At 41.3% G+C, this 12,069-nt stretch overlaps 1 protein-coding gene across 7 annotated transcripts in view; it reads left to right on the plus strand.

The window, feature by feature from the left end:
* pak4 (p21 protein (Cdc42/Rac)-activated kinase 4) overlaps nucleotides 1-12,069 on the plus strand; it is a 109,328-nt gene that overhangs the window by 78,589 nt on the left and 18,670 nt on the right. The gene's annotated exons all lie outside the window — the stretch shown is intronic.

Below are 12,069 nucleotides of genomic sequence, written 5' to 3' on the forward strand. Positions count from 1 at the left end.
TGCTGAAAATATATAAGGCACACGTTAGATCTCAGTTGGGGTATTGTGTACAGTTCTGGACGCCACATTTTGGAAGGATGTGAATACATTGGAGAGAATGCGGAAGAGATTTACAAGAATGGTTCCTGGGATGAGAAACTTCAGCTATGAGAATAGATTGGAAAGGTTGGGACTGTTCTCTTTGGAAAGAAGGCGGCTAAGAGGAGATTTCTTAGAGATGCTCAAAATCTTGAGGGGGCTGGACAGAGTAGATGGGGAGAAGTTGTTCCCAGTCGTAAGAGGATCAAGAATGAGAGGGCGCAGATTTAAAGTGATTTGCAAAAGAAGCAAATGTGACGTGAGAAAAAACTTTTTCACACAGCGAGTGGTTCAGGTCTGGAATGCACTACTTGGAAATGTGGTGGAGACAGGTTCGAGCGACACACTGAAGAGGGCATTAGATGATTATTTGAATAGAAACAATGTGCAAGGGTACAGGGAAAGGGCAAGGCAATGGCACTAGGTCATAATGCTCATTTGGAGAGCCAGTGCAGACACACGGGGCCGAATGGCCTCCTCCTGTGCTATTAATGTTCAGTGATTCTGTGATGGCATGGTCACACAAAAATGGGTTGACTTATGTGCCAAGTGTAAAGGTGAGCCATTGGTGTGGGTGGTTATCAACTTTGTCATGCACCACATAGGGTCTGCTGTGTATGGAAATATAAACATCTATGCATCTTTGCAAAGCAACCCGTATCACATGTTTGATCCCTTGCACCCAGTTATAAGATTACCTGTAAGGAAAATATCCATTTGTGGGGTGGAAAGTGGAGGCTAGCTACTGATGCAAGTGTAGCAGGCTGTGGGTGAAAAGGAGGGGTCAACTTATATGCCAAGTATTTCAAAAACATGATTTTTGGGGCTGTAAAAATGGGCTGGCCTGTATGCTGGGTTGTGATCAAGGTAATGTCACTCAGCCTTTTTCTTACTCTGTCTTATCATCATAATGGCATCGAGACTGTAGAAACTGAGGATGTAGGATTCAAGATGAATTTAGGTATCTCCTGGCCATTAAATTTCTGCCCCTTAAAATAGATGGATAAGCGGGATGCGCAATTCTCTGACCAGTGTAAATGGAGATATGGAATGTTCACTCCACTTTTCTTGACCTTCCAGGCACCACTTAAAACCTGCTACCTCTTTGAACAAGTTTTGGTCATCTGACATAATATCTCCTTATTTGGCTTGGTGTCATATATTGTTTTACAATTGCTTCTGTAAAGTGCCTTGAAACTTTTTATTTTCTTAAAAGCGCTATATAAATATACGTTATATGTGAAACTGCAAAGAATTTGAGAGTGACTGTCTTTTTTGCGTATTGGACCGTCTGAAAATTTGGCTCAAATCCATTGTTACATTTCTTTTTTCCCTCTTATCTGCTGTAACCATTGAGCACTGATGCTGCAGTTCCCTTGTTTTTCACCCAGGTGGCCATTCTTTCTTCATGAGCTGGAGCAATAAGTGCTGGTGAGCTGCTCACACCTGAACCTGTTCATCCTCACCCACGCCTTGGTCTGTGTACTGTGTGAATCCGCCTGCAGCGTAACTACAAGTTGGCTCACTGCCCAGAATGCATGCTGAATAAAATATTGTGCTATTGCCCATAGCCCCTGGTTCACAGTAAATGACTAGGCCCCATGAGATTGATGCAGTTGAGCTCCTAATTTGGTGATTGCATTGTGAATTGCATGTATTTCTATGTAAACAGAAAGGATTGCCTGTAATGTACAAAGGGGCGAGCTATTCTCTATAATTGAGGCCACTGGCTTATAGTGATTTGAATTGGCCAAATTCCATTTTTATTACATGTGATTCAAGTGTTTTTACTGGTCTTTTGGGTATCATGTTCTGCAATTCTATCTTTAAAACGTAGACACCTTTCATTATGGAATGGACCTGTGTGTATTTCCTAAAGTGCAATGTGACTGGGATTTGTACAAATCCTCAAATCCAGATCCTGTTTCCAGTGCAACTGCGATCTGCAGGAAGTGTTTGTGTGTCTACTTTAATCTAAGGAGCTCGTGGAGACTGTGTTTACACGCACAGAAGATTCTCACCAGGATTTCATTGTCATATCTTTGTTATCTATTAAGTTCTGCCCAAAAAACTGTTGAGGCTGGGGGGTGGAAAGTCGACTGAAAATTTAAAGCTGAGATTCATAAATTTTTGTTAGACAAGGGTATTAAATGTTAGGGAACCAAGGTAAGCCGATGAAGTTAAGATACAGACTAACTATGATCGAATTGAATGGTGGAACTGGCTTGAGGGGCTGAATGGCTCCTCCTGTTCCTCCTTATGGATAAATATATCCCCATCCATTTGTATAAAAAATATAAAAAAATTTTACATCCAGCTTCCATTTCCCCTGTAAATGTGCCATTTCAAAAGACCCAGATAAACGCCCACAGTAGGAATATTAACCTGAACATTGTATACAATCAAAGCATGCAGTTATGCTGCAGAGCAGGAAAGTTTTAATTAGAAAGGAATTACAACACTGTTTATACCGTTTCTGCCTTCATCCCATATATCCATCCTATTGTCTTATTCCTTTGTTCTCCTTTTTCTGCACCACCTCTCTGACCTATCTTTAAATGTTGACGTTACTTCAGTCACTAACTCCAGTACAGTCTCCAATGACATAGCGTCCATGATTACAGCAGACAACCACTTCTACTGGGAAATTAATACTTGCCATTTGTCATCAGGATATTAGAAATTAACTTCAAAGGTGCTGTTTACAGCGTATTATATGCAGCAGTACTTTTTGACATTGACATAGAATTACATAATATATACAGCACAGAAACAGACCATTCAGTCCAACTGGTTTATGCCAGTGTTCGTGTGCCACATAAATGCCTCCCACCCCACTTCATCTAACTCAATAAACATATCCTTCCAATCGTTTCTCGCTTCTCTGTAACTAACTTCCCCTTAAAATGTATTAGTGCTAGTTGTCTCGACTACCAACTATGGTAGCAAGTTCCAAATTCTCAGTACACCCTAGGTGAAGAAGTTACTCCTGAATTTCTTATTGGATTTATTTATCTTATATGGACTATCTTCTATGTATGACCTCTAGTTTTGGTCTCCTTCACAAGTGGAAACATCTCTATCTGCCCTTTTTGTAACCTTGGAACTCTCTTCTGTAAATGACAATTGACACTAGATCAATGTAATGAATAAAACTGAGATACATTTTTGTTAGCCAAAGGTAATAAAGGATATAGGGCAAAAGGTATATGGAGTTCAGTCACAGATCAGCCTTGATCTCATTTTCTAGCAGAACAGGCTCAAGGGGATGAATGGCCTCCTCCTGTTCCGATATTAGACCTCTATCGGCTCACCCTCCAGTCTACTGCTTTCTAAAACAAAGACTCCAGCCTTTGCAAATTTTCTTTGTGTATAACCTCTCAGTTCTGGTATCATTGTAGTAAGTCTTTTTTGCATTTTCTCCTGTGCCTCTATATCCTTTTTCATGATAATGGAGACCAGAACTGTGCACAGAACTCCAATTAACAGGCATAATTGAAAGTTTTCTGTATTTTTTTGATGCAAGCTCATTAATCGCAGCCTGTGCACTGAATTGTGTTGATTTAAGTTGAGGATGCCCAGTACATTTGAGAAATTAAGTTTTTTTCTGCTGCAGGAACTGGGAAAAGAACCCGATGTTCCACAGCTAACTTTGTGAGCAGCAATTTAAGAGGGTATTATTGATGAGCCTACAGCTCCAAACTGCTGCAGCTTACAGCTGTCTGGTAAAGCCAACTGGATGACCCTCTCTGCTGAGTAAACCCTACTCATTTACAGCAGGGATGCCAGCACCTTAACTTGGCAAGCCCCTCCTTGCATGGCTGTTCCTTTCCATATCCACCCAGCAGAAGTTGCTGTAATGTGTCATGGGATCACTGTTTAAACTGCTGCTCCCTTTGTAACTTAACAATCAAATTAGCAGCTGAAATGCTGTGAAGTTTTTTTTGAAAAAGAGCAAAAACCAGAGCAGATATTATTTAGTTTAGCAGAACTAAAAGGACTGCACAATCTGTGCAGGATGTTGGCTAAAGAAGGTTTTAACCAGGGTTAACAAAACATTTGAATGCTGAAATCATCCAATTCTTTAATTAGATGTGGCCTTAAAATAAACAAGAGCACAATTTATTCTGGCCCTGTGGACTTTTAAGGTTAGCTGTTAATTTTAAAATCTCTTTAAATAGGGGGCTGAGGTTGACACATTAGGCACTTTTGCTAGAGCAGCTGAGACTTGGTTTCCCTTTAATCATGGGTGCAAGGTGCTGCAGTGATCCCAGGCCTTGGGAAGTAGCAGTGGGAGAGAGTCACTGTCTTTCAATGACCATTTGTAATCTCTGGAAAGCTGGTTTCTGCAACTGATCAGAGAAGTGACATTCACTGATGTTCTATTGTCAGGTTCCAGCAGTGCCAAGAGCACTGAGCAGCAGCTGTGATTGATAGTTAATTATCAATTTAAAACTGCCTAATGATAGCATCATTTGTGCTGAATTGCAAGTGTCTTAGCATATTGGTTACAGCCAGAATGGTGCTGAAAGAGCTCTGCGCAATTACAATAATGATACTTGGAATCCAAAGTACCACAGCCCCCTAAAATAAATGAGCAAGGATCATGGCCTAGATAAACACCCCAATCCAGTATGACCAATGGCATTTTTACATTGATATCTCTAGGACCTATTCTGACAATGTTTGAACAGAGACCCAAAATCCACTGCTGTCTCCTTCCCCCTGGTTTCCATTTATCTTTCCTCGTGCCGCCACTCCAATCACATTCCTTTGTAGCCTGGAGACCTGTGTTTTAGGTAATGAGAAAAGGAAGGAATCTGTCTTTGTATATTTAGCTATGAGCAGAGACTCGATGACGGTGGTGGGACGAGGATCCCAGTGGCATTGTTTCTGAGATGTGTTATTTCTGTTGTGTGGACAATTTTCTCACTGTTTCCCACGTTAGGATTTTGAAGCCTGTGAGAAGTGTCTGTGAGAAGTATCTGTGACCATGGTATGCCAACAGCTCTTGTAACAGTTACAGCTATTCAATTTGTCCTAGATTTTTTCCTGTTGTGAACACACTCATCCACTCATAGCTGTGGTTGGTAGACCTGAGTGGGCATAAGAAGCTTGTATAAAGCCACCCTTTTCTAACAGATACTCTTTTATCCTTTGTAATACCTGAATGAGAAATTCTCTTTTCACTTTTAGCTGAAGGCAGTTCTCCCACGCACAGTGCACTTCATGGTTTAATCTGTTTCCTTTTGGCTTAAATTTGATTTTCTTCTCCTCCCACTCTAACACATGGAGATACTAAGAGATACTAAGGGTAGTGCACCGGCATTAGGGTAAACAAGCGGCCAGTTTTCTGGGATTTTGATCAAGATTTCTGTGAGCTTGCAAATAAAAAGTCAATTTGCGAATCTTTAACCTGCAAGGCTAATTATTTGGCCAGCAAATCCATCTGAAATAACTGAATGTCTACCAGATTTCTGGAATCAGTTATCACCAGTTTAAGTCTCAGTGATTTGCCATTCCCATTGGGTAGTTCTTTCACACCTGAATCAGAAGGTTATCCCACTCGATGGAGTTGAGCACAAAGTCTAGGCTAACAATCCCAGTGCATACTAAGGGGATGCTGCACTGTTGGAAGTGCCACCTTTTGGAACAAATAATTAGTCTTGCAAGACAAAGTTTTGCAAATTATTTTCTGTGTGAATTTTTTTTTATTTTTACACACATCAGTGTGGGCTACCAGCACTGGTTGTGACATTTGGGATCCAGAATTGGTGTTAAGCGCACACAGATTAGGTAGAATACAGTTCGGTTTAGTAGCAAGGTGGTTGGGTTTAGAAAGGGAGTTACAGGGATGCTGAATGACTGCTGAATGTTTTGATGCCAATGTGGAGGGAAAGGCAGTACATCAGGATGGAGGAGAGGGTCTGTTCTGGGACACTTTTGTAATCATTACATTTAAAAGGAGAGAATTTATGTTGTAAGTTATTTTACCAGTGTTTGTCAACCATATCCTGATCTGTGCTGTTATTAACTTCCCCACCCTGAGTTTCTAAGTATTTTGTTCTCAAATAGCATGATGTGACAGAGCAGGGTGTAAGCACAGAGCATTTAGTCCTTCCTTGCAGCAAGATTGAAATTGAAACAACTGCCCTCTGCAGCCAATTTCATTCTTATCCCTTTTTCTTGGCTTGATCATTCACCAATCGATAGTTGGTGTGAGTAACTTGTTTGTAAGAACAAATGGCTGTTAGGAAAATATCCTGTGCAATGCCTTGGTGGCAGTTAACTGCTGTTGTATTGCCAGAGAATCAGATATGCTGTAGATCCGTGTTTCATTCATGGAATTGAATTTACAGTAACAGACCTTGAGTGAAAATGACACCAGATCAATTTCACATTAAAGTCTACACCACAGTCTTTACAGAGACACAAGGCTGCAACACCATTTGATTGTTGGCTGAAGTGCGTTCGATTAGGTCAGTGGCAAACGCACAGCGTGGTGATGTCTACATGAAGCAGGCATACATCCAATACAAAAACAGAATTACCTGGAAAAACTCAGCAGGTCTGGCAGCATCGGCGGAGAAGAAAAGAGTTGACGTTTCGAGTCCTCATGACCCTTCGACAGAACTTGAGTTCGAGTCCAGGAAAGAGCTGAAATATAAGCTGGTTTAAGGTGTGTGTGTGGGGGGCGGAGAGATAGAGAGACAGAGAGGTGGAGGGGGTTGGTGTGGTTGTAGCGACAAACAAGCAGTGATAGAAGCAGATCATCAAAAGATGTCAACAACAATAGTACAATAGAACACATAGGTGTTAAAGTTAAAGTTGGTGATATTATCTAAACGAATGTGCTAATTAAGAATGGATGGTAGGGCACTCAAGGTATAGCTCTAGTGGGTTTTTTTTTTATATAATGGAAATAGGTGGGAAAAGGAAAATCTTTATAATTTATTGGGAAAAAAAAAGAAGGGGGAAACAGAAAGGGGGTGAGGATGGGGGAGGGGACTCACGACCTAAAGTTGTTGAATTCAATATTCAGTCCGGAAGGCTGTAAAGTCCCTAGTCGGAAGATGAGGTGTTGTTCCTCCAGTTTGCGTTGGGCTTCACTGGAACAATGCAGCAAGCCAAGGACAGACATGTGGGCAAGAGAGCAGGGTGGAGTGTTAAAATGGCAAGCGACAGGGAGGTTTGGGTCATTCTTGCGGACAGACCGCAGGTGTTCTGCAAAGCGGTCGCCCAGTTTACGTTTGGTCTCTCCAATGTAGAGGAGACCACATTGGGAGCAACGAATGCAGTAGACTAAGTTGGGGGAAATGCAAGTGAAATGCTGCTTCACTTGAAAGGAGTGTTTGGGTCCTTGGATGATGAGGAGAGAGGATCCAATGATGCCTCCCATAATCTTCAGTAACAGACTCATGACCTTTTAATACAGTCATCCAGCCAGCTAGTCATTTCACTTAGCAGATATCACAAATGCAAGAAATCATTTATTTTTAAAGAGCCAGCCCAGAAGTTGCAGGTTCCTTGGTAGATTTTGCAGCAGTAGATTTTCTGTATCCTTTCCTTGCACTTCTATCAAGTGATCACCACAATATTCCCTGTCAGCACTTTTGTTGAGGGAACAAAGAAAAAAATTTAATTGGCGATGTACCTCAGTATGTCTCAAAATGCTTCACATTCAGTGAATTGCTGTTGAAGTAGTCACTGTTATGTAGGCAATTGCAGCTGTATTTTTGTGCACAGCAAGATCCCACAGACCGCAATCAAGATGATCAGCAGTTAAACTTTTAATGACGTTGACTGAGGAAATAATAGTACCGTTAAACTTCTGCACTGACCTGAACAGGTAGATAAGTTCATGATTAAATGTCTCATCTGTAAGGCATACATTGTTTTTTCATAGGAACATAGGAAATGGAAGCACGAGATCATGGCTGGTCATCTACCTCAACGCCATTTTCCCGTGTTATCCCCATATCCTTTGATTTCATTAGCATCTAGAAATCTATTGATCTCTGTCTTGAGCATTCTCAATGGCTGAACTTCCAAAGCCCTCTGGGCTAGAGAATCCCAAAGATTCACTACCCTCTGAGTGAAGAAATTCTTCCTCCTCTCAATCCTAAATGGCTGACCCTTATTCTGAGAACTGTCCCCTGGCTCTAGATTCCCCAGCCAGGGGAAATAGCCTTTCTGCATCAACCCTGTCTAGCCCCTTAGAGTTTTGTAAATTTCAATAAGATCACCTCTCATCCTCCTAACCTCTAGAGAATACAGGCCCAGTCTCCTCAATCTCTCCTCAGGACAGTTCCGCCATTCCAGGAGTTAGCCTGGTGGACCTTCGCTGCATTCCCTCAATGGCAAGTATATCCAAGTAAGGGGACCAAAACCGTACACAATACTCCGGGTATGGTATAACCAAGGATCCAAACAATTGATGTAAGACCTCTTTACTCCTGTACTTAAACCCTCTTGCGATAAATGCTAACTTACCATTTGCTTGCCTAATTGCTTGCTGCACCTGCATGTTAGCTTTCAGTGACTTATGAACAAGGACACCCAGGTCCCTTTGTTCATCAACGCTACCCAGTCTCTCATCATTTAAGAAATGCTCTGCACCTCTGTTCCTTCTACCAAAGTGGATAACCTCGCACTTGTCTACATTTATATTCCATCTGCCACGTTCTTTCCTACTCAATTAGCCTGTATAAATCCATTTGAAGCCTCTTTGCATCATTCTCAAATTACACATTCTCACCCAGTTTTATCATCCATAAACTTGGAAATATGACATTTGGTCCCCAAGCCAAATCTTTGATATAGATTGTTAACAGCTGGGGCCTAAGCACTGATCCTTATGGTACCCCATTAGTTACAGCCTGCCAATGTGAAAATGACCCGTTTATTCCTACTCTTTTTTGTCCATTAACGAATCCTCAATTCATGCCAGTATATTACCCTGATCACGAGCACTCTAATTTTGTTTACTAACCTCTTGTGTGGGACCTTATTGAAAGCCTTCTGAAAATCAAAATACACCACATCCACTGGTTCCCCCTTATCTATTCTGATAGTAACATCCTCAAAAAAACTCTTAACAGGTTTGTCAAACGTGATTTTCCTTTTATAAATCCATGCTGACTCTGCCCAATAAGATCATTATTTTCTAAGTGTCCACTTATCACATCCTTTATAATAGACTGTGGTATTTTCTCTGCTACTGATGTTAGGCCTGCAGTTCCTCATTTTGTCTCTTCCTCCTTTCTTAAATAATGAAGTTACATTTTCAACCTTCCTGTCCCTGTCTGTAATTTCTAATCTTTTCCTTTTTGCATATCGTTTACAGTCCGTTTTTGTTTCCTGCTAATTTGTATTCATATTCTATACTCCTTTCGTTAGTTTCTTGGTCCCCCTTTGTACTGCAAAACATAGTGAGCAAAGATTTAGCGGATCTGTGGCTTTTACAAATACTTGGCAGCAGAGAAACGGATCCTTCGGCCCAACTGGTTCATGCTGGTGATTATGCTCCACATGAGCCCCCCAACCTTACTTTATCTAACCCTCCAATTATCTGACATTAACACATGAGGGAGAAAGGAATGGAAGATTATGTATCTTCCCGTTAAATTCATCTGTGCTATTTGCAACAATTACGCCTGGTGGTAGTGAATTCACATTCTCTCTGGGTAAAGCTGTTTCTTCCAAATTCCCTATTTGATTTATTAGTTGTGATCTTCTAAATATGGTTCCTAGTTCCTCTATACCTACCCCATCGAACCCTTTCATAATCTTAAAGACCGCCATCAAGTCACCTCAATAACTTGTATTTATTTAGTGCCTTTAACGTAAAGCAGTGTTCCAAGGTGCTTCACAGGAGCCCCTATAAAGCAAAATATGACACCGAACCAGATAGATCAGAGGGGTAGGTTTTAAGGAGCATCTTGAAGAAGGAAAGCAAGGTAGAGTGTTAGAAGGATTTAGGAGGGAATGCCAGAGCTTAGGGCCCACGCAGCTGAAGATAAATCCCCCAATGTTGGAGTGATTAAACCTCAGTCTTCTTAAGAGCACCAGCCTGTTCAGTCTTTCTTAATATGTTTATATTGTACAAATCAAACATAAGCTATGTTCTAATGGTATGAGCTCGATGGTTCTTTTTTCTTAAACAGTAAATACAGACAAGGTGTGGATCGAATATCATCCCGTTCTTCATTTCATCGTAGGGAGCAAGATTTTTTTAGTCAGTAGTTTGAGCAAATGTTTAAATTGTGCTGAGAAGACATCAATAACACTCCACATTTGCTGACTATATAGGTTTGAGTACTTTGTGTCATTAATTCCAACTTGTAACAGTGCCACCTGTGTGACCCAGAGATTGGAACATAGCCCATCTGATATTCCCATCTGCCATGTTTACGCTCCCTTTCTGATGCCCTGGAATGCTGCATCACAAGTCAGCAAGCAGGCTCCTGTTGCTACTCACCATCCAGAACTATCGGCTTGAAGCATTTACAATTTACACCCAGCTCAGCATTCTGTACAAAACATCAGATCTGAGAGGCTCTAATCATCAAGTACAGACTGAAAAATGGGGCTCTTCTCTCTAGAAAAGGGTAGGGTGGGGTTGGGGGGGAAGGTGGTGCGTGGAGTGGTGTGAGGGTGGTGACACACTGGCACCATATAAATTATGAAAGGTTTTGATTGGGTAGATGTAGAGAAGATGTTTCTACTTGTGGAGGAGACCAGAACTAGGAGCCATAAACATAACACATTTGCTAGTAAATCATAAATCCACTAGGAATTCAGGAGGAATGTCTTTACCCAGGGAATGGCGAGAATGTGGAACTTGCTGCTTGAAACTAAGTAAATGCAAGAGAAAGTAATAGAACGTCATGTCAGGTTAGATGAAATATGGTGGGAGGAGGCTTGCATAGAGCATAGTCACCAGCCTGGACCAGTTAGGCCAAATGTTCTGTTTCTATGCTGTAATTTGTATGTAATTCACCAATGCCTCCGTGGATGGCTGCACCATGGAACCGTGCCAAGGCAATTCTGCATTTTGATCTGAAGAGGGAGCGACTGGATGTGTGGCTCCATTATGTATCGCTGAAGATTAGCTTGAGAGTACTGAGAGTTGTAATTGAGCATGTAACATCATGCTCCCCATCTCTGCTCTCCCACGTGCTTCCCCTGTGTACCTCTCTCCCTCTCCTCTCCTTCACTATAGGATGTCTCCTCCATTTCCCTATCCCCCTCACCAACAGCAAGATGTCTCACTGTCCCCTCTGCTGCCCCTCCCCCATATGGCCTGCCTTATTTTCCTCCTCTCTCCCCAACATTTTAAAATACAAATCGAAAAGCAGAACTCTGGGTGGAGTTCATAAAAGTGATTAAAATCAGTGATTCAGCAAGAGCTGCAGTGAGTAGAATCCATTAACCTGACCTTCTGTCTCCATATCGCAGCTCGATTCTATTAAATGTTCCAGACCAAATACTGTTTTCAGTTATTTCAAAAGCATTTCTGACAACGTGCTTTTTTTAGAATCTTTCTCCTGGAAGTTTTTTTTTTAAAGCGAGGACTTTACAGTTTAAATAGTTCAGCATAAACAGCGCTGTTTACAATATCATAAGGCGATGCTTGCTCATTTACCACAACTTCATGTAATGGTGGGGCTCCAGCGTTGGTGCCTAATACATTTCTGTATTTGTTCTGTTTTGTTAGGTTTCCAGATTGCATGGAAATTATTTGGAGAGAAATCTTCCCCAAAGGCAGTAATTCATATTTTAACATAGTTCCAGAGACACCAACAAATACATTATTTCTGCAGTCATGTGAGAGCTTGGAATTGTTTTGAGGAGGAATAGTGGCCATCACATTGGAATGATGACCCAAACAGGCCAGTGGTGTCTCAGTTTAACATCTCATCCAGTGCTCCCATAACGTGATGTTTCCAACAATGCAATCTTCTTTCAATATTGCACTGAATTGTCAGA

This window comes from Carcharodon carcharias, chromosome 34, assembly GCF_017639515.1.
Source record: "Carcharodon carcharias isolate sCarCar2 chromosome 34, sCarCar2.pri, whole genome shotgun sequence".
Lineage (NCBI taxonomy): Eukaryota > Metazoa > Chordata > Chondrichthyes > Lamniformes > Lamnidae > Carcharodon > Carcharodon carcharias.